At 44.3% G+C, this 22,931-nt stretch overlaps 2 protein-coding genes across 2 annotated transcripts in view; both read left to right on the top strand.

Moving 5' to 3' along the window:
• Positions 1-22,931, top strand: part of LOC134586516 (cytochrome P450 2K1-like) — a 426,562-nt gene that overhangs the window by 321,242 nt on the left and 82,389 nt on the right. The window lies entirely within an intron of this gene.
• The window catches only part of LOC134586521 (cytochrome P450 2K1-like), a 38,395-nt gene continuing 19,063 nt past the window's right edge, over positions 3,600-22,931 (top strand). The window contains exons 1-2 of the mRNA XM_063442080.1: positions 3,600-3,715; positions 21,072-21,267. The gene's annotated coding sequence lies outside the window, so the exon portion shown is untranslated. The remainder of the gene's footprint in view (positions 3,716-21,071; positions 21,268-22,931) is intronic.

Here is a 22,931-nt window from a genome sequence, read left to right as displayed (position 1 = left end):
CCATATTGCATGGCCGAACATGATGGCCCCCACACTCAGGAGAACACGACTGCTAAGAGAACCTCCCACACAAGCTACTCACCAGCTCCGGGAGCCGACGCCCAGCGGAGCTCACCTCCGTCCCTCCAAGTCACAGCTGGAAACCGGAGAGCTGCACAGATGAACACTCTGCTACATACCGCAGGAGCAGAGCCCCAGTGCTGGGACACCTTCCGGGAGACCAACACTGAAGACAGGAGGCACATCCATGCGCAGGGCATTGGCTGAGGGACCTGCCTGAACATGCCACAAGCGCACCTGGAGGGCACATCACCACGTAACTATGACTGTCAATGCAGAGACTAAGTACATTAAGTGGACACTGCTGGCTGCCATTTAGCCTATATTTAACCTCTATGTTACCCCTCTATAACTGGTGCCACAATTAACAAAATGCGCCCAGGGGTTCTCACACCTTGTCCCCTACCGTTGTATGGCATCGTAAGCTACTGTGACAGTCACTCTCACTAATCTTCTGATCTTTAAAGCGATGTTACTTTATGTTAAATTAAGAAACAAGCACGCTTGCATTGTAGCCAGTCTGGCCAACTGATTAAACACTAGTAACCACAACTCTTGCTATTGCAACTAGCATGTAACTCTATCCCGACCTAATCAGCATGCATTTTTCTTGTTTTACTTAACTTTGACACTCCACCAGTTACTTAGCCTGACTAAATCTTAAGATTAATAATGCTGGTGGACACCATATATCATTACTCGTTATAATGCTGTCACTAGACTTAACTAAATTGAAACTAGCTCACTGTAAAATCGTTTGACACATGCTGACCCACCATGTCATGTATGAATATAAAAAAAAAAAAAAACAGTGCAATTTTTCCTGATATTGTATGTTACACCATTGCTTTATCTTGTTTTACCTTTTACAATGTTTACCTGAAATTTGATGCATAATTCTGCACTGCAAAAATAAAGAATTAAAAAAAAAAAAAGAAAGTGTAAACACGTGAGTGTGTCTTTCAGTTTGTGTGTCTGTCACTGAAAGTGTATCTGTCTGTGTCTGCCAGTGTGTGTGTGTGTGTGTGTGTCTTTAAGTATACATGTGTGTCTGTCAATGCGTTTGTCTGTCAGTGTCAGTGATTGTGTATGTCAGTGAGTGTGTGTCAAATCAGTGAGTATTTGTGTCTGATAACAAAAAGAGGTGGGGCTTATAGATGGAGAGGTGGAGTTGTTGCCATAGAAACATGCATGACTGGATATTTGCAAAGGGAAGGAATTCATAAAAATGACCACGCCCACCTGGGGTAGCCAAAAAAAAATGCTGCACCCAGGTGTCTGTGACCCTAGGATCAGACATGTGTGACTGGATAAAATGACGTGCATGCCGCGTTCAGTGTCGGTAACAACACGAGAGTCAGGTGCGAAGTAAGATTAGGCAGGTATTGATGTGTTAGGAGATTAGTTTTAGCTACAGACAGGCAACCTTTCAACCACCTGGTATCATTGGAGGATTGTTTCTGAAACAAGTGCTTGTTTTAAAGCATCACTGCCAAGAAATATGCCCATCTCTCACCACATCCTCTGGTGCAGAGTGGAGCTGAAGAAGGGTAGATATGGCTTAGCTTAACTTGGTCCAGGTAACATCTAGTCACTCAGTTAAACCCATTAACTTTAACTTTACTTCATTCATAAACTAACTGTTCCATTATTTCTACTAGATTAATAGAAGAGCACATCTTTCTATTATTAGTAGTAGTAGTATTTTTATAGAGTCAACATACAAGTAAAGGTTAAAGGATCTTAACATGTATAGCTTGGAGGAAAGACGAGACAGGGGGGATATGATAGAAACATTTAAATGCATAAAGGGAGTCAACACAGTAAAGGAGGAGACTATATTTCAAAGAAGACAAACTACCACAGCAAGAGGATATAGTCTTAAATTAGAGGGACAAAGGTTTAAAAATAATATCCAGAAGTATTGCTTTATTGAGAGGGTAGTGGATGCATGGAATAGGCTTCCAGATGAAGTAGTAGAGGTTAATACAGTAAAGTAGTGTAAGCATGCGTGGGATAGGCATAAGACTATCCTAACTATAAGATAAGGCCACAAACTAATGAAAGTATTTAGAAAAAATTGGGCAGACTAGATGGGCCGAATGGTTCTTATCTGCCGTCACATTCTATGTTTCTATGTAACATTTTCCATTATAGCCACTTCAGGCCACCCACCACGTATATTTGCATATAGTGGTTATGGCTAACCTGTAACATGAAGCTGCATTGGAAGGGTAGCCCATAACAGGTGCAAAGTCAAACTTTAGCCATCATTGTTTAACAGGATATAGACAGGAATACTTGAGCAATGTTTCAAGTTCGTTGCGATTCACAGGATGCTACCATCTTATCGGTCAGAAGCATCCAATGACTATTAAGTACTGTGATTGGATGGTAGGTGAAGCTGAATGAAGCCTTATGGCGTTTTTGTCAGTATTATTTCAGCCTATTTCATTGAAATGGTCTGAAGCCTTACCACCAACATATCTTGTGTTTATCTAAACCTGCTTAGTAATATGGTAATATGTTGTCATATATGGGCACATGTAAGTGTTAACCACTTCCGCTGAATGGCTAGGGCATGGATTTTTAATCCTTTGCATCACGTATTAAAGTATTATTATTTCAAGACATACTCTTTTTATCATTAAACTCAGTTCACATGCTTTGTGCAAATTTACAATGCCTTATCTTTTTACCTTAGTCCTGCTTGCTACATCATATTAATAATTAGCTGTTTGGTCTTTTCATTGACCAAAAAAACTCGATTGACTCGCAGTGGAGTTCCAGATTATTTTGGAACATGATAACAATAATTGTACATACAACACTAAAAATCAAAGGAAGAATTCAGTTGAGCACAGGGTTCAAGTCAGGATTAAGTTGTAGACATTTGTGAGATCTTAAGAATATGCAAATTACTCAAAAAAAAGAAAACCCTTAGAACAAATGATATTTTAATAGTTTGCCTTATAGTTATACAGTGCCACAAATGTAGCTTATTGGTTTAGAATGTTACATATGTGGCTCTTCTATGTACAGCGCAGATGCTACCATTCGACAGCATAGGTGGCTGCATTAGGGAGCACCAGCCTGGGGGACACAGGTGACCGACAGCAGGTCACCTAATGTAGTCAGTAGCATCGCTGGGGGGGCATCATGCTGTGCACACAAATGAAATGCCATCAAGGGTCACTCTTGTACTTGGCCATTGCTTCTATGCTGCGCTAGGTGAGTAGCTCTTCACGCTCTCCTTAGCAGAGCACTGTACACCCGGCCGGGCCCCCTGGAGTGACGGGCCCGGTCGCAGCTGCTACCCCTGCGACCACAGTAGGTACACCACTGTATACACACTCTGTGTGAGGCAATGCATTATAGGGCTAGCATAGCATACATTTTTCCCAGCGCTGCTTGGTATTTCTAGTTAAGACCTGATTACATCACACACAATTTATTTGAAATGGAGAAATACAGATGGGCGTGTCTCTGCATGTTTATTCAACCTGTCAAACATAAATAGAGTTAAAGGAATGCTCTGATAGTCAGTAGAAGGTAACACATGCTCCAGGTAAACACACTGGACTAAATATTAACAGAGTGAACTGAAAGCAAGAGGAGGATTAGGCTCCTGCAGACCTACTGAAAGACATAACTGGTTGGTAATTTGATTTGCTATAAAAATGATTACAAAGCAGTACTTAGAAATGAATCTTGGATCATAGACAATGGTAAATTCTTACTGTACAGAGAATGTAGCCTTATACTGCATTCTGCTTTAAATTGTTGGAAATTATGCTTCAGGTCTCATTTAGAATCCTTTCTTTCCTCCAGGTTGTATCTTTAAAGGACCACTCTAGGCACCCAGACCACTTCAGCTTAATGAAGTGGTCTGGGTGCCAGGTCCCTCTAGGATTAACCCCTTTTTTTATAAACTAATAGGGTTAATCCAGCCTCCAAATCCTCTAAGGGCTGTCTCACTGACAGCCGCTAGAGGCGCTTGCGTGATTCTCACTGTGAAAATCACAGTGAGAGCACGCAAGCGTCCATAGGAAAGCATTGTAAATGCTTTCCTATGCGACCGGCTGAATGCGCGCGCAGCTCTTGACGCGCATGCGCATTCAGCCGAAAGGGAGGATCGGAGGTGGAGAGGAGGAGGAGAGCTCCCCGCCCGGCGCTGGAATAAAGGTAAGTTTTAACCCCTTCCTCACCATCCAGCCCGGCGGAAGGGGGTCCCTGAGGGTGTGGGCACCCTCAGGGCACTATAGTGCCAGGAAAACGAGTATGTTTTCCGGGCACTATAGTGGTCCTTTAATGACAAAAATAGCCGAGATGCAACTACAGCTGACAGATTCAGAACACTTTGTGTCTAAATTTTTTTGTTCAGTTTTCGATTCACTATAATTTTGTGTTTATTAAATAAATCTTTTGGTGTATATCCCTATCCAAAGACAGCTTTTTCAACTATGTATAATTTCTCTCTGATGTACAAAGTGTCAAAAAACATACCAAATAATCGATTTTCCCTTTAAAGAGTTCCCTCTGAAGAGTCACATATCTGGTAAAACATGCCAGAGGGCAGGGGCGGACTGAGAACCCTCAGGGCCCCCGGGCAAAATAAATCAAGGGCCCCCTTACAGGCCCCACCCATGCTCCGCAGCAAGCCCTGCCCTTCTCCCGCCTCCAGCCACACCCTACACAATCTTTAGACACAAGGAACAAAAGTGCAATAAGTTCTAAACAAGTGCAATATAATTAACAAATGCAAAAAATAAACTGCAAAATAAATAACAATAATCCCCTCAAGACCCCAGTAGAGACTACAATTGAGGGCTAATCGGCCATGGAGGGGGGTCTTTCTAGCAGAGGCTATCTCAGTGTCCTTTAGAGAGTGTGTTAGAAAGAATCTCCTCCAGGCCCCATTAGAGACTACAATGGAGTCTAATGGGGCCTGGAGGGGGTCTCTCCAACACTCTGGTTCCTTTTTTACAATATAGCAACACAACATAGCTCGCTGATACCTAGGCCAAGTTGGCTCCTCTTACCTTAATTACTGTTGCTGGCTGGCATTCTGTGGGCTTTCTGGCTGGCTGTGGCTTGCTGGCTATGGCTGGCAGGCTGTGGGCTTGCTGTATGTAAGCCTGTGGCTTGCTGTAGGCCTGTGGACTGGCTATTAGCCTGTGGCTGGCTGCTGGCATGTGGCTGGCTGCTGGCCTGGCTGGCCTGTGGGCTGGCTGGCCTGTGGGTTGGCTGGCTGGCTGGCTACTGGCCTGGCTGGCCTGTGGGCTGGCTGGCTACTGGCCTGGCTGGCTGGTGGCCTGTGGGCTGGCTGGCCAGTGGGCTGGCTGACTGGCTTATTGGCTGGCCTGTGGGCTGGCCTCTAAAGATGGCCAACAAATGTGTGGCCGAGACCAGTTTTTAGGGCTTTGTAAGGCAGTGAGCGGAATCCTTGGCCTCCGGGGGCCTGCCCACATGGCCCACCCCCAAGTCAGCCCACATGACCCATCTTGAGTCCACCCACAAGGATGAAGTGTGTGTGTGTGTGTATGTACTGAATTTGATTGTGTGTGTATGGCTGTAGAATGTGTGTATTGGATGCAAAGTGCATGAGTAAAGTAGATACAGTGTTTATAGTGGACTCAGATTGAATGTTTGTGTAGCGGGTCGAGAGTGTGTGTAGAGTGGATGAATCGTGTATATAGTGAATAGTGTGTTTGTGTAATGGATGTAGTGTGTAGTGAATTATGTATATTTGTGTAGTGAGTACTGTGTGTGTGTTTGTGTAGTGGATGCTGTGTGTGTGTTTGTGTAGTGGATACTGTGTGTGTGTTTGTGTAGTGGATGGTGTGTGTGTGTGTGTGTGTTTGTGTAGTGAATGGTGTGTGTGTTGGTGTAGTGAATGGTGTGTGTGTTGGTGTAGTGAATGATGTGTGTGTTTGTGTAGTGGATGCAGTGTGTGTGTATTTTTTAGCTGTTGAAATTTTATAATTTGTTTTTAACAAAAATATTTCTCCCTCCCTGCCTCTTACTTGTAGCCAGGGAGGGGGGGCACTGAGTGTGTGGTTGTGTAGTGGATGCAGTTTGTGTGTTTATGTGGTGAATGATATATGTGGTTGTGTAGTGGATGATGTGTATTTGTGTAGTGGATGACGTGTGTGGTTGTTTATTTGTGTAGTGGATGATGTGTGTGGTTGTGTAGTGGATGCAGTTTGTGTGATGTATGTGGCTGTGTAGTGGATGATGTGTGTGGTTGTGTAGTGGATGATGTGTATATGTGTAGTGGATGATGTGTGTGGTTGTGTAGTGGATGCAGTTTGTGTGATATATGAGGCTGTGTAATGGATGATGTGTATTTGTGTAGTGGATGATGTATGTGGCTGTGTAGTGGATGATGTGTATATGTGTAGTGGATGATGTGTGTGGTTGTGTAGTGGATGATGTGTATTTGTTTAGTGGATGATGTGTGTGGTTGTGTAGTGGATGCATTTTGTCTGTTTGATGATGTATGTGTGTGGTGGATGTGTGACAGATGCTGCTGGGGGGTATTTTTTAGTGGTTGGATTTTTATAAAAAAATGTTTAAATGTACTTCCCCCTCCCTGCCTCTTACCTGTAGCCAGGGAGGGGGACAGTGGATTCCCTGGTGGTCCAGTGGCACAGCTTGTTGGGCCAGCATAGTGGGGCCCAGCAGACTCCATTTTCCCCCTCCTGCAGCCAGTGATCTATCTCAGTGATTCCCAACCTTTTTTCACTTGAGTACCCCATGGCAGTCAATTTCCATAAATTGTACCCCTTAGATTAGTGAAATGTTTGTAATTAATATAGTTGCTGTTATTTCAAATGTATACATTTTTCTCTGCCGTAGGCTCTCCTTCTCTGCCGCAGGCTCTCCCTGCTCCGTCTGTGCCGCAGGCTCTCCCTGCTCCTTCTCTGCCCCAGGCTCTCCCTGCTCCTTCTCTGTCCCAGGCTCTCCCTGCTCCTTCTCTGTCCCAGGCTCTCCCTGCTCCTTCTCTGTCCCAGGCTCTCCCTGCTCCTTCTCTGTCCCAGGCTCTCCCTGCTCCTTCTCTGCCCCAGGCTCTCCCTGCTCCTTCTCTGCCCCAGGCTCTCCCTGCTCCTTCTCTGTCACAGTCTTTCCCTGCTCCTTCTCTGTCCCAGGCTCTCCCTGCTCCTTCTCTGTCCCAGGCTCTCCCTGCTCCTTCTCTGCCCCAGGCTCTCCCTGCTCCTTCTCTGTCCCAGGCTCTCCCTGCTCCTTCTCTGTCCCAGGCACTCCCTGCTCCTTCTCTGTCCCAGGCTCTCCCTGCTCCTTCTCTGTCCCAGGCTCTCCCTGCTCCTTCTCTGTCCCAGGCTCTCCCTGCTCCTTCTCTATCCCAGGCGCTCCCTGCTCCTTCTCTGTCCCAGGCGCTCCCTGCTCCTTCTCTGTCCCAGGCGCTCCCTGCTCCTTCTCTGTCCCAGGCGCTCCCTGCTCCTTCTCTGTCCCAGGCTCTCCCTGCTCCTTCTCTGTCCCAGGCTCTCCCTGCTCCTTCTCTGTCCCAGGCTCTCCCTGCTCCTTCTCTGTCCCAGGCTCTCCCTGCTCCTTCTCTGTCCCAGGCTCTCCCTGCTCCTTCTCTGCCCCAGGCTCTCCCTGCTCCTTCTCTGCCCCAGGCTCTCCCTGCTCCTTCTCTGCCCCAGGCTCTTCCTTATACCCCAGGCTCTCCCTATTCTTTTTCTGACCCCAAAGGAAGGTGCCACTGTGTGTGTGGGGGAGTGACAATGTGGGGGAGGGGCAGTGTGACAGTGTAGGGGCAGTGACAGTGGGGGAGGGGGCAGTGTGACAGTGTAGGGGCAGTGACAGTGGGGGTAGGGGCAGTGTGACAATGTAGGGGCAGTGACAGTGGGGGAAGGGGCAGTGTGACAGTGTAGGGGCAGTGACAGTGGGGGAGGGGGCAGTGTGACAGTGTAGGGGCAGTGACAGTGGGGGAGGGGGCAGTGACAGTGGTGGAGGGGGCAGTGTGACAGTGTAGGGGCAGTGACAGTGGGGAAGGGGCAGTGTGACAATGTAGGGGCAGTGACAGTGGGGGAGTGGGCAGTGTGACAGTGTAGGGGCAGTGACAGTGGGGGAGGGGGCAGTGTGACAGTGTAGGGGCAGTGACAGTGGGGGAAGGGGCAGTGTGACAATGTAGGGGCAGTGACAGTGGGGGAGGGGGCAGTGTGACAGTGTAGGGGCAGTGACAGTGGGGGAGGGGGCAGTGTGACAGTGTAGGGGCAGTGACAGTGGGGGAGGGGGCAGTGTGACAGTGTATGGGCAGTGACAGTGGGGGGGCAGTGTGACAATGTAGGGGCAGTGACAGTGGGGGAGGGGGCAGTGTGACAGTGTAGGGGCAGTGACAGTGGTGGATGGGCAGTGTGACAATGGGGGAGGGGGCAGTGTGACAGTGTAGGGGCAGTGACAGATGTGGATGGGCAGTGTGACAGTGGGGGAGGGGGCAGTGTGACAGTGTAGGGGCAGTGACAGTGGTGGAGGTGGCAGTGTGACAGTGTAGGGGCAGTGACATTGGGGTAGGGGGCAGTGTGACAGTGTAGGGGCAGTGACAGTGGGGAGGGGGCAGTGTGACAGTGTAGGGGCAGTGACAGTGGGGGATGGGGCAGTGTGACAATGTAGGGGCAGTGACCGTGGGGGAGGGGGCAGTGTGACAGTGGTGGATGGGCTGTGTGACAGTGGGAGAGGGGCAGTGTAACAGTGTAGGGGCAGTGACAGATGTGGATGGGCAGTGTGACAGTGGGGGAGGGGGCAGTGTGACAGTGTAGGGGCAGTGACAGTGGGGGAGGGGCAGTGTGACAGTGTAGGGGCAGTGACAGTGGGGGAAGGGGCAGTGTGACAATGTAGGGGCAGTGACAGTGGGGGAGGGGGCAGTGTGACAGTGTAGGGGCAGTGACAGTGGGGGAGGGGGCAGTGTGACAGTGTAGGGGCAGTGACAGTGGGGGAGGGGGCAGTGTGACAGTGTATGGGCAGTGACAGTGGGGGGGCAGTGTGACAATGTAGGGGCAGTGACAGTGGGGGAGGGGGCAGTGTGACAGTGTAGGGGCAGTGACAGTGGTGGATGGGCAGTGTGACAATGGGGGAGGGGGCAGTGTGACAGTGTAGGGGCAGTGACAGATGTGGATGGGCAGTGTGACAGTGGGGGAGGGGGCAGTGTGACAGTGTAGGGGCAGTGACAGTGGTGGAGGTGGCAGTGTGACAGTGTAGGGGCAGTGACATTGGGGTAGGGGGCAGTGTGACAGTGTAGGGGCAGTGACAGTGGGGAGGGGGCAGTGTGACAGTGTAGGGGCAGTGACAGTGGGGGATGGGGCAGTGTGACAATGTAGGGGCAGTGACAGTGGGGGAGGGGGCAGTGTGACAGTGGTGGATGGGCTGTGTGACAGTGGGGGAGGGGCAGTGTAACAGTGTAGGGGCAGTGACAGATGTGGATGGGCAGTGTGACAGTGGGGGAGGGGGCATTATGACAGTGTAGGGGCAGTGACAGTGGGGGAGGGGCAGTGTGACAGTGTAGGGGCAGTGACAGTGGGGGAGGGGGCAGTGTGACAGTGTAGGGGCAGTGACAGTGGGGGAGGGGGCAGTGTGACAGTGTAGGGGCAGTGACAGTGGGGGAGGGGGCAGTGTGACAGTGTAGGGGCAGTGACAGTGGGGGAGGGGGCAGTGTGACAGTGTAGGGGCAGTGACATTGGGGTGGGGGCAGTGTGACAGTGTAGGGGCAATGACAGTGGGGGAGGGGGCAGTGTGACAGTGTAGGGGCAGTGACAGTGGGGGAGGGGGCAGTGTGACAATGTAGGGGCAATGACAGTGGGGGAGGGGGCAGTGTGACAATGTAGGGGCAATGACAGTGGGGGGAGGGGGCAGTGTGACAGTGTAGGGGCAGTGACAGTGGGGGAGGGGGCAGTGTGACAGTGTAGGGGCAGTGACAGTGGGGGAGGGGGCAGTGTGACAATGTAGGGGCAATGACAGTGGGGGAGGGGGCAGTGTGACAGTGTAGGGGCAATGACAGTGGGGGAGGGGGCAGTGTGACAGTGTAGGGGCAGTGACAGTGGGGGAGGGGGCAGTGTGACAATGTAGGGGCAATGACAGTGGGGGAGGGGGCAGTGTGACAGTGTAGGGGCAGTGACAGTGGGGGAGGGGGCAGTGTGACAGTGGGGGAGGGGGCAGTGTGAAAATGTAGGGGGCAGTGACCTATCTCTCCATGCACAATAAGGAGATCTCTTACCTTTCTGAGATCCCATGTGTAGCAGTGTGTGTAGGGTTGCATGGGGCCCGAGCTCCTCTGTCCCAGCTTGCCTGTCTGCCTGACTGCCTCCCATGCGGTCTGCTCTGCAATCACTCCGGGAAGGGGGCGGAGCCAAACCGGGAAGGGGCGGGGCAACATGCATGTAGCCGGAAAGCCACAAGTGCTTAATCAGACCGTCGGGCAAATGCTCTGGATAGGTCCTGCGGAAGGCAATTATATGCACTGCACTTTGAAGGACCGGGGGGCCCGGGCACGCATTGGATTACCTGTGCAGTCCGGGCCCCCTGGTGGCGGGCCCCCCTCCTGGCCGGGCCCTCGGACCATGTCCGAAGTGCCCGACCAGTCAGTCCCCCCCTGCCAGAGGGCTCTGTTCTTAGTGTGGATTCCATGCTGGAGTTAATAGACTGTGATAGACTACTTAGCACACACTGTTAGCTTCTCAGAATCTAGTTGCTAAACAATACAGGAGTAGACTGAATAGAGACAGTTAGCCTTTAGTATAAAAACATGCAGACCTTGGTCTGAAAAAAAAATCTTATCTTCGCATAATGTATGTAGTCACTTCTCTCATGGCTGGAGCATTTTCCTTAGATAGAACTATATTTATATATTTACGTATTTATATATTTGTTTTACATATTGTCATTTTTTTTTTTAGTTCAATGCCATAGACAGACTTTAAAAATATGTGATTACTCAGGTCAGTACATCATTATATCCTACCTGATGTTAACCATTTTATTTTTTATTATTTATCATTTTTATTAATTTTGTTCAGCATAACAAAGGTAGTTTACAAGTTTAAACATTAATGCGAAAATTGTATAAGTACAGACATCAATGCGAAAATTGTATAAGTACAGACACAAACATGTTATATATTTCCAAATCAGTATATATCTCTGAATAACAAGTCCAGATTCATAACAGAACTGTACATCCATTAAAATATATGATGCTTTGTCATAGTTCAATTGTGACTGTATAGGTAACATCAATAAACGTATTGGTTACATACGTTCTGTCAAAAACGGGAATCGTGTTTTTATCGTTTGGGTTAGGGTGTGGATATGTCTCCAAATGTTTTCTATCATCGGGCACTGCCACCATATATGTAATGTGCGAGCATTAGTTTTGTTACACCTCTAGCATTCATCGTGGGCAGAACTATGTATCTGTATTTGTGTATTTTAGCCAGCGTGTAATGCCATCGTGTTGGGCATTTATAATTACTTTCCTGTATCCTGTTGATGTGGACGCTTTGTGTGCATTCATGAATATTTTCTGCCACTGAACTGTAGATATATCTATACTTAGCTCCTCAGCCCATTTAAGTGCAAGTGGAGGGATGTCCTGTAATTGAGCCTTTTGTTTCTGGGTGTACATTGTGGAAAGTAGTCTAGTTTTCAGCTGATGGGAGAGGCATAATTGTTAAAATTCCATGGATTCCCTCCCCCCTTCTGGTAGTAGTTTCATGCGACGAATAAAGTGAGAGAGTTGTGTATACTGTAGTTGCTGTATTCCTGTGGGTGTGCTCTTGATATTATCCCTTGGTATCAGTTTATGGTCTCTAGTTATGTCCCGTAGCTTTAGATAAGTGTTGGTGTAGTTTTGTCTAAACAGGTTCCCTGAAATTCCCACTGGGAAAAGAGGGTTGTGTGTAAGAAGGTAAAGTGTGGATGGGCATGGAGATACGTCTGTGGACTGTATTAGCTGTGTCCAAACTCTGATAGTGGCTACAATAGTTGGGTGCTTTTTGTGTTCTAGAAACATTGAACCCGATTTTTGCCATGGGAGTGTCTGGATGTGAATTTTCAAAAATGAGTCCTCCGCGGTTACCCACTGTTGGGATGGGTGATCCCTGGTCCATTCGTAAATCCTGACTAGGTGAATTGCCTTGTGGTACTTTTCTATGTCCGGTAGGCCTGCTCCACCTATTTCTCTTTGTTTGGTGAGGATGGAATTCGCTAGATGAGGATGTGTGTTTCACCTGATGAAGGATGTTAAGAGAGTCCTGAGAGACGAAAAAAAATCTGGGAGCTCTATAGGGAAGGTTTGGAGTGGATAAAGTATGCGTGGAAATATATTTATTTTTATGATGGTGATTCTACAGAACCAGCCATAACATGGTTTGTGCCATTGTTTGATATATTTTGTAAGTGCTGCTAGTAGGGGGAGGAAGTTTAGTTCATACAGTTGATCTAACTTGTTTGGCAGGTGCGTTCCTAAGTATTTAATAGAGGTGGTAGCCCATGAGAAATGAAATTGTTGGTGCAAACATTTGTCTAAGTCCGGTAAACTGTATAGAGGAAGTAGTTCACATTTAGTCAAGTTTGCTTGAAAATTGGGTACTTCGCTATAAGTGTCCATATCATCAAGAATGTGTGCAATAGTATTAATAGGGTCTGCTATTGTGAACAGAAGGTCTTCTGCGAAAGCAGAGACCTTGTATTCTTTGCTCTTGATTGTGAAGCCCCGGATCTGAGGGTTATCTCTGAATGCTTGAAGGAAAGGTTCACGTACCAAGATGAATAGAAGAGGAGAGACAGTTATCAGTACCGGGTCAGAGAATTGGCCAATAATTCGGAGTCTGGCAGTGGGTGTCAAGTAGATCGCCCCCAGCCATTCTTGCCAACGTTGTCCAAAGCCTAGATTTTGCCTGGTTGTTAGCATTAGGGACCAGTTACTCTATCAAAAACGTATTCTTTGCTTCCCTACCTGGGATGAAACCTGATTGGTCTAAGTGTATGAGCCCAGGGAGTAATGGCTTCAATCTATTGGCCATGATTTTGGTTAATATTTTTATGTCAATATGAATTAACGATATGGGCCTATAACTGCCGCAATTTTGTAGGTCTTTGTCTGGCTTAGGAATGAGGACAATGGTTGCTTCTAAGGCCGATTTAAGGATATGGACAGATAGTTTTGGGGAGTTAAACGCGGTAATACATGGATGGACTAGCATTTGGGACATTATCTTGAAATATTTACTTGTGAAGCCATCGGGACCCGGACTCTTGCCTAGTGGGATGCTTTTGATTATGAGGTGTAATTATTCTACTGAGATGGGGCTATCTAGAAATGTTATCACATGTTGTGGTATTGTGGTTTGGATCCTTTTTTGGAGAAAGGAATGGATATCAGTCTTAGACGGTGGTGTTTGTCTCAGGTTATAGAGTTGGGTGTAGAATACATGGAACGTACCTATGATTTCTGTCATCAAGTTAGTTTGCGTGCCCTCTAAACATTTTATAGAGGATATGAAGGTTGTCTGTCTGCTCTGTTTTTGTGATTGAGCTAGTAGTCTACCTCCTTTGTCTCCTTGCGAGTAATAAGTGTGTTTTGTAAGGTGTAATTTACATTTAGCATGTAATTGAAGCAGGGTGGTTAATTCGCTAGTGTGTTATCTCTAATGTGGTTTTCTTCAAGGGTTTTATTTCTTGGGTCGGTCTACGTGTGTCTTTTTCACATTTGTCTTTGAGATGTGAGGCTAGTCCAATAAGATCCCCTCTCGCTACACATTTATGAGCCTCCCATAGCACCGCTGGTGTTGTGTCGGGGTTTGTGTTTTCCTTGAAATATGTCTGAACCGCCTCTTGGAGATGTGTGAAGACCTCTGTGTTATTTAGTAGTAAATCATTTAGTTTCCACTGGGGGGAGGTAGCGGGTAAGGATGGTATGGTAATTTCTAGGGATAGGGGGGCATTGTCAGACCATGTAATCGAACCGTATGTGCTGCTTTGATAAGGGGAAGATGTCTGTATTGGTGGAAGAGCATGTCTAAACGTGGATATGTACCTGTAGGGGGGGGAGAAAAACGATAAATTGTTTTATGTTGGATGAAGTGCTCTCCAACCATCATATTGTTGAGTGTATTGTCCTTCCTGGATTGTGCTCTGTAATCTGTTGAGCTAGAAGAGGTGTCTAAGACCCCCTCAAGAGAAATGTTTGTTTTGCCGTTCACATCTTATAATTCGCTAGTGTGTTATCTCTTATGTGGTTTTCTTCAAGGGTTTTATTTCTTGGGTCAGTCTATGTGTGTCTTTTTCACATTTGTGTTTGAGATGTGAAGCTAGTCCAATAAGTTTCCCTCTTGCTACACATTAATGGGCCTCCTATAGCACCACTGGTGTTGTGTCGGGGTTTGTGTTTTCCTTGAAATATGTCTGAACCACCTCTTGGAGACGTGTGACAACCTCTGTGTTATTTACTACTAAATCATTTCGTTTCCACTGGGGGGAGGTAGCGGGTAAGGATGGTATGGCCATGTCTAGGAATATGAGGGCATGGTCAGACCATGTAATCGAACCGTATGTGCTGCTTTATGTCTGTATTGGTGGAAGAGCATGTCTAAACGTGAATATGTACCTGTAGGGGGGGGGGAGAAAAACAAGAAATCTTTTTGTGTTGGATGAAGTGCTCTCCAACCATCATATTGTTGAGTGTATTGTAGGATATTCTTTATGTCCTTCCTGGATTGTGCTCGGTAATCTGTCGAGCTAGAAGAGCCCACTTTTTCTTTCATGAATATAATCCTACCCGACTCATCAGAGTGTTGATTGTGGTCCATGAAAGGTACCTAGCTACTCACCAGTATTGCTACTCGTCTTGATTTACTTTCTGTATAGTGACTAAAATAACCCATTGGATATCTACGGATTTATGTTCACCGTAGGTTCTGTTACATTAAGGTGTAGAAAGCATCGAACATCCCAGCAAATCTACAACAACACATTTTGTTGTGTAATACGTGCATACATATAATATTATATACGACCTGAAGGATGTCAGTATTATCCGTTATGACCAACAACCCTTCCAAGGGTGGAAACAATTGTCCGCGAGACAAGACCGGGAAACTAATAAGTGTTCATACTGAAGGAGCTTCGTGTTAGTCGTCGTGGGTTTCCCAAACGTCCCTGTTGAGTAGGTCTTGTGTTCAGTTGCCCATTATAGTTGTACATTATGTCCTTGTTTTCGGTTCTTCATCTTAGTGATTGTCCATGTTTGCTTATACTGTCTTGTAGTGCTTTTGGCGGACATGGGTAAGTGGGACAGGAAGTCTTACAACTTTGAACAAACTTCCTGAATATGGGAAGTTGGAGCAGGTTTTTTAAGGACGGTGTCCTCCTTGATTCTGTGAATGTCTTTGGTGGGGTGAAAATAGGCTTTGATCTGTTCTTCTTTTCTTTGCTGGGGTATTCCAGCGGTTTGGCGATGTGGGAGACTAGCTGATTCTTGGCTAGGTTGGGGCAGGTACCAGTCCATGATTTGTGTATCAGGTAGATCTAGCGCTCTTAAGAAAGGTCCTACATCGAGAAAGAATGTAGATCACCCCTTTGTGATTAACTATTAGGACAAATGGGAAGCTCCATCAATTTTTGATTTTGCGATTCCTAAGATGTTCTGTAATAGGTTTCAATGTTCTTTTCACTTGCAATGTGAACCAAGAGAGGTCTGGATAGATTTGTATTGGATTTTCGTGAAATAAAAGTGATTGAGCCGTGTCCCTTAAGTCCTCAGGATATTATATTTAATGGAAAAGTAGTGAACTCCTCATATTACATCTCTGGGAGCCTCAGAAGCCGACCCTCTTGGGCGCAACAACCGGTGGAACTTAGAGTTTTGTAGAACACAACTGCAGAAATACATTATAACTGTGCCTTTAAGAATTTAAAGAGAGAAATTGATTCCTCTTGGTTTAGAAGTCTTTAATTTGATCCAAATAACGTTTGAGAGACTTTAACTCTCAGTTATACAATAGCAGAGACAATTAAACACGTATCAATAGGTCATTGGCATAATATGCAGAAGTAAAGAAGCATTTGAAGTATCTTTTGCAGGATTAGAATAATTAGAATACAATATAGTCCACAAGTATAATGGCAGATATAGTAGCAGGCAATATAAGCAAGATCTGTAGTTCTTGAAGCAGAAGCAGGCATAAGTAAAAATTCTCCGCAGAGGTTTGGCATAAGCAGCAACAATAGATGAGAATTAGTCCCCAAATAATTAAAGAGAGAAGGCTTGCTATTAGTGATAATGTCCAAAGGCAATAAACAATAATTTTGCAAAGGCATTTGACACAGTAGACCGCGACATTCTACTGCACAAACTCAAAAACTCAGGTATTGGAGATCATTCGCTAAACTGGTTTCGATCGTATGTATCAGATCGCTCGCAATATGTGTCCATTTCTGACAGCGACTCCCTCCATCTCCCAGTCACGTGTGGTGTTCCCCAAGGTTCCATTCTCGGCCCCCTACTATTTACATTATTTATAAATGATCTGCCTAATGTCTGCAAATCCTCAAACGTACACATGTACGCAGATGACCCGGTAATCTATGCGAGCAATTCCGATCTACTGCAGCTTGAGGCTGTGCTCCAAGACCAGTTTACAGAGGTAGAAAAGTGGATGGCAAAAAACAAACTCTTCCTGAACACTGACAAAACTGTCACAATGATCTTTGGAACAGTACCAAAATTACACAAATTACACAAATTACACGATTCCCACCTATCCTTAAAAACAAATTCAAATGGCACACTGACCGCAGTCCACTCTTTCAAATACTTGGGTATGATGTTAGACCCCAATCTATCTTTTGCCTTGCACATAGAAAAACTTGCATCTAAACTTTATCCAAAACTAGGTGCCCTGTACAGGAACAAATCCTGCCTAAGCCCTACAGTAAAGGAAAAGAATGTACAGCAAATGCTGAAGCCAATTGATTATGGGAATGTAGTATATGCATCTGCATCGCAATCCCACATTAATAATCTCAACACATTGTATAACTCGTTCTGCCAATTTGTGCTACAATGTAATTACAGGACCCACCATTGTGACATGCTAAAAGAACTAAACTGGCTGTCGCTGGAATCCAGACGCACCCTTCATCTTTCCAGCCTTGTGTTTAAGAGCTTTTCTGGGAAACTCCCACCCTACCTGAACACAATGCTTTCCCCGGCTGTTCCCACTTCCTATAACCTCTGATCCAGTACCAACACTTTACTTAGTCTACCTCAATATAAAAAGAAAGCAGCCCGATCCTCCTTCTCCTACAGAGCACCGCATTTGTGGAACGACCTCCCACACAATTTAAAATCTTCCCCAAGCCTAAAGTCCTTTTAGAGATCCCTCTCTACATACCTCAAAACAGAATGCACCTGTCATGGTTGATTATATATTTCCTACCTGTTCTATATTAAATTTTGTATTTATTGTGTATTAATATTGTTTTTGTATTTTATTGTACCCTAATTGTAACAATGCAATGATATGTTGACCCAGGACATACTTGAAAACGAGAGAAATCTCAATGTATCTTTCCTGGTAAAATATTTTATAAATAAATAAATATTAAGCAATGTCCATGGAAGGTATTGTAGCAGGATTAGTAATCAATATCAGTGATACATTGAAGAGTCAATTGAAGAGATGAAACTAAAGAGTTAATTGCAGCCTGCAGCAATAAATATATACATAGCCAGAAGGTGAAAGCAGGAGATACTTCAAAGAAAGTAAGTTATACTTATTTGCATTCAGGTTGTTTTTAGGAAGAAGATCCTCAATAGTTAATCCTTCCTTCCAGAATACTTGAGAGATGATGAAACTTTGAATTAAGAGTTTTTGAGAAAGCAGGAACAAAGTTAATTCAAGTAATAACCAATGAGAATCAGGAGCATAGATGAGCGTTCCCCTCACAAGGCAAAATCACAAAGCAATTAGATTTAGGCGCGTCTTCCCTATATGGCAGAGAAGCTGAGTGTCATCATGTGGGCGGAGTTCATTGCCAAATGCGGAAGTAACCACAAGGTTCCGGCAATGCGTTCAGACAGGTTCTAACAGGCTATATCCAATAGAAAACGTTCTTCTTCTAGGTCGTTCACTCTAAGACTTACTTGATTAATATCAGTGCTCATCACCTCCCTCTTGGTTTGAAACGCCGTTTCCAGTTTTCCCAGCATTGTCACTAAATCAGCCTTGGAAGGTAAGTTTTCAGTAAAGCTTTAATGTCTGTCTCTTGTGTTGTGTCCTGGGAAATGTATGAACTCTCAAAGGGTGCCGGGCTGGACGGTGCAGAGATGGCTTGATTTGCCCACGTCGCCATTTTGCCATCCGTGGCCTCCGGCTCACATTCTGAAGAATCCTGGAAAAAACAGGTCAAAGAGCCCAATTTTGTAGAGGGGTTTCTCCCTCCTGTTCCCATGGTTGGGTTGTGCTTTTAAGAGTTTACCATCTTCCTCCAACATCTCTGATCAGGGTGGATTGAAGCCTGAGTCTCAGAGAGCTGAATTAGTGCACAGCCATTCAGTTCAGCGGTTAGCCACGCCCCCGTTAATCATTTTTATGTCGGACCTAACTCAGGACTCAAGCACAGAGAGGGCTTAGTAAAGTTTTACAAATATAGCCAAATGATACCACACAGAAAAAAGTTTATAAATGTATGCACATAACATTGCCAATGTTGGTTAAGTCTACAAGTAAATATAACCGATCATGCGAATAATCAAACATATATAACTATGTACCCTAAGGGTAAAAGTGCATAACCTATATTAAAGTGCAGGGTGCTAAATCCAAGTGCATAGGAATTTCATAAAGTGCTACAAAATATAAAATCTAAATATATGCAGCCGGTGACCATTCCTATGAGACTAGAATATTGTCAATTCAAATAGTATACAGAAAACTGATATAATCAATCAGTCCTATAAATCCAAATACAATTTCTCCAGGATAGTACCCCCAAACTCATAAATGACTAGTGCGCCACTTGTAAATGTTCCACTGTAGAGTAGTTAATGTAGATCCAGAAAAATAGGCAGCTAAAAATGTCCCAAAAATATTGTATATTTATTGTTGTGGTCCTTGCAGGATGAACCAGATACCAGCACCAAAGATTTGAGTGCAGGTATACTGAGTAGTTATTTATATTAGTAAAGTTTGAATTTATATTACATTTTTCAAGCTGTGCCTGAGTGTATCTGGCCATCATTTGCAGCCGGTGAATTTATATTTCATTTAATCAACTAAATAACCGGTAATTTTGACTTTTGGAAAAGAGAGTGTGTTTTGTGGATATTGCAGCAGTTAATTTGTAAAACAATGTTTTAGTACACAGGATAAATATCAACTGAAGTGTATGAGCAAATTCATTGCTATAAATAGAAAAGGTTTATAAAATGAGTAGAGATCAGCAGAGACATTCAGCACAAAACAAAATAGAATAAATCTTTCTCCAGTCTAAAATCCTTTAGGAGATCTCTGTCAACATTTCTCAATATAGAATGCACCTGTAATCATGGTTAATTTTATTTCTTACCTGTTCTATGTTAAATTTAAATACGTGTATTTTAATATTATTTTGTAATGTTAATAATATATTTGACCGTATGGTAACAATGCAATGTTTGTGGGCCCAGGAAAACAAGAGAAATCTCAATGTATCCATCCTGGTAAAATATTTTATAAATAAATAAAAGGAGAGAGAAATTGTTCTCTGCTGACACCTACAGGGCTATGTATTGAAGTGAAAAATCTGCAGAATTTAAAGAGATTTTCACATTTAAGACTAAATTAAAGGGTTGAAAACATAAATGACTCAAAAAATTTACAATTCAGCTATAGTAGCTTAACATTTGAAATTCACTTTTGATTCAAACTTTAGTTAATATTCCTGATACTAATATTCTGGAGTTTTTTTAAGGGCACACCCAGAATCTCAACAGTGATTGCGTAATAATTGTTTAATTCTCCCATTCATGCAAGGATTTATAGCTCATTATTTAAATGTACCCATATAATACAGAGTTTAAAAAAATTTAAATAAAGGTTTTGTTTTATTTTTAAATTATCTGTTGTTTTTGTTAGTTTTGTTAACTTTGGGGTTACTAAAAATGAATAAACACATAATAGGTAACTGAATAAGGTAAAATTAGGATATCACTATTATTATTATTATTATTGCCATTTATATAGCGCCAACAGATTCCGTAGCGCTTTACAATATTTTGAGAGGGGGGTATTATTATACTATCAATAAATGAATTTACTATTACAATAAATGAAAGTACTATTTATACTATCAATAAATGAATAAACAAAAAGGGCTGCTTCACAACAAATTTGAGTGACTAATCAATATAAAAGACATAAATGATATAGGTGTGTGAGCGCTCCAGTAAAATACTCAGAATATTCTCCAGCAACGATAAAATAAATCAAAGAGATACAGTATATCAAATACTCTAAATAACTTAGGGGTTACCCTGCTTAAGCCGGGAAATTCCTTCCATAGTCGAATTCTCTATTTAATGTGTTGTGTGTCATTTTAGCCATATTATACTAAACATATACTCTAGATTTGTAACAGAGGATAGGTTTTTGTTATAATGTTCTGTCTGTGAGATATAATCTTTGTAGTTAGCTGATTCTGCCTGCCTTTTACGTGTTAGCTTATTTTCACGTTCCCAAATAACCCTGAAAAATAGTTTCAGTGCTGGCCAGCTTACAAGTTCTCATGAATTTGATATTCTTTGGAGTTTGAAATAATAATGAAACTGCCCAAAATCACTGTGCAATCATGGCCAATATTGGAAGTGCAATTGTTTGTTTGTTAACTTATTTTGTGCATTAGAGAATAAAACTGAAAAATCAATATGTAAAAGCTGTGTATGACTCTAAATATTTCTAACTTTTTTCAATGATTCTCAAGAGATCTTGTTTCTTTTTATTCTTTTCTCACTCTAGATTTTAGGGAGACATGTTCGCTATTGATCCAGTCTCAGTGCTTCTGTCAATTGTTGCCATTCTTTTTTTGCTAAATGCTTTTTATGGCCGAAAAGGAAATAACTACAAAAATTTTCCTCCAGGACCAAAACCTTTGCCAATAATTTGAAATTTGCACATTTTGGATACACAAAAACCATTTCAAACATTTCAAAAGGTAATATTTGTTCTAGCAGCATTGGGTGTATTAAATGAGCTTAGAAGACCGTATTCACTAGTGATGTCGCAAAAATAAAATTTTCGTTTCGCGAGCGGCGAACGCGAACTTCCGCAAATTGACTTCAATGGGCAGGCGTATTTTAAAACCCACAGGGACTCTTTCTGGCCACAATAGTGATGGAAAAGTTGTTTCAAGGGGACTAACACCTGGACTGTGGCATGCCGGAGGGGGATCCATGGCAAAACTCCCATGGAAAATTACACAGTTGATGCAGAGTCTGGTTTCAATCCATAAAGGGCATAAATCACCTACCATTCCTAGGGTCACTTGGCAGATATGGATTGAAACCTATCCTAAGGATCCCTGATACACACTGACACAGAGCAGAATAGGGACTGTTCCTCCTACATAGGGTCACTTGGCAGATATGGATTGACACCTATCCTAAGGATCCCTAGTACACACTGACACAGAGCAGAATAGGGACTGTTCCCCCTACATAGAGTCACTTGGCAGATATGGATTGACACCTATCCTAAGGATCCCTGATACACACTGACACAGAGCAGAATGGGACTGTTCCCCCTACATAGGGTCACTTGGCAGATATGGATTGAAACCTATCCTAAGGATCCCTGATACACACTGACACAGAGCAGAATAGGGACTGTTCCTCCTACATAGGCTCACTTGGCAGATATGGATTGACACCTATCCTAAGGATCCCTAATACACACTGACACAGAGCAGAATAGGGACTGTTCCCCCTACATAGAGTCACTTGGCAGATATGGATTGACACCTATCCTAAGGATCCCTGATACACACTGACACAGAGCAGAATCGGGACGTCGAATGGTAAGTTGAATTTTTCTTTACAGGTTAGTTATTTTATTCCTTCCTCACTATTTTTTAGGGTGAGGGGGGTAGGTAGGGGGTAACTTATTTTGGGGTGGGGGGTGGGTCACTAGGGGCTTGGGGTGGGGGCGGGGTTGACAGTAGGTCCTCCCCCATTGTGATTTATGGCCCCCACCCACCGCGCAGGCCACTCAGAGTGTCTGGAGGGAGTATCTGCAGTAACACAGAGTGTCTGGGGGGAGTATCTGCAGTAACACAGAGTGTCTGGGGGGAGTATCTGCAGTAACACAGAGTGTCTGGGGGTAGTATCTGCAGTAACACAAAGTGACTGGAGGGAGTATCTGCAGTAACACAGAGTGTCTGGAGGGAGTATCTGCAGTAATACAGAGTGTCTGGGGGGAGTATCTGCAGTAACACAGAGTGTCTGGGGGGAGTATCTGCTTGTAACATTTATATACACTAAAAAAAAAATTTTAAAAAAAAATGGTTGCATCTTCCGAATGAATCTAAAATGGATACTGTCCAGTAGGTGGGAAGGTCTGCTAGGGAGGGTGTGCTGCTGATTGGCTGGAATGTGTCTGCTGACTGTGAGGTACAGGGTCAAAGTTTACTCAATGATAAAGAATAAGGGGCGGAACGAACATCGCATGTGTTCACCCGTGTTGGCGAACGCGAACATGCTATGGTCGCCGGGAACTATTCGCCAGCGAACCGTTCGGGACATCACTAGTATTCACATGCTGGAGTGCAACAAAAGTAAAAAAATACAAGCTATTTTAACAAAAAGCATAGCAAATCTCTAT

This window comes from Pelobates fuscus, chromosome 2 (assembly GCF_036172605.1).
Source record: "Pelobates fuscus isolate aPelFus1 chromosome 2, aPelFus1.pri, whole genome shotgun sequence".
NCBI classification, from domain to species: domain Eukaryota; kingdom Metazoa; phylum Chordata; class Amphibia; order Anura; family Pelobatidae; genus Pelobates; species Pelobates fuscus.
This window is presented reverse-complemented; position numbering and strand designations above follow the sequence as displayed.